The sequence below is a fragment of the Carlito syrichta genome, unplaced genomic scaffold (assembly GCF_000164805.1).
Source record: "Carlito syrichta isolate Samal-C Ts95f unplaced genomic scaffold, Tarsius_syrichta-2.0.1 Scaffold147818, whole genome shotgun sequence".
Lineage (NCBI taxonomy): Eukaryota > Metazoa > Chordata > Mammalia > Primates > Tarsiidae > Carlito > Carlito syrichta.
This window is the reverse complement of record NW_007091914.1, coordinates 5,401-5,617: the sequence shown is the minus strand read 5'-3', so window position 1 is coordinate 5,617 and position 217 is coordinate 5,401. Positions and strand designations below refer to the sequence as shown.

Sequence of the window (217 nt, the reverse complement as noted above, 5' to 3'; positions counted from 1 at the left end):
GGGGGCCGAGCCCCGCCAGGATCCGACTTCATTCCCGCGGCGCGGCCGTTGCTACGGAAACCGGGCAACAAAGAAAGCGGGACGAGAGCCGCGCGGCGGGCTCGGGTGTGGCTCTCCCGGCTTGCGGGGCAGGCTGGTGGCCCTCCAGGCCCCGCTCACTAAGACGCCCCGGGAAGCGCGCGGCACGCACTCCCCGCCCCCCCCGCCCTCCGGACGG

General features: G+C 75.6%; 1 pseudogene; it reads left to right on the top strand.

Annotated features, from left to right (window-relative positions):
* The window catches only part of LOC103251866, a 6,025-nt pseudogene that overhangs the window by 426 nt on the left and 5,382 nt on the right, over window positions 1-217 (top strand).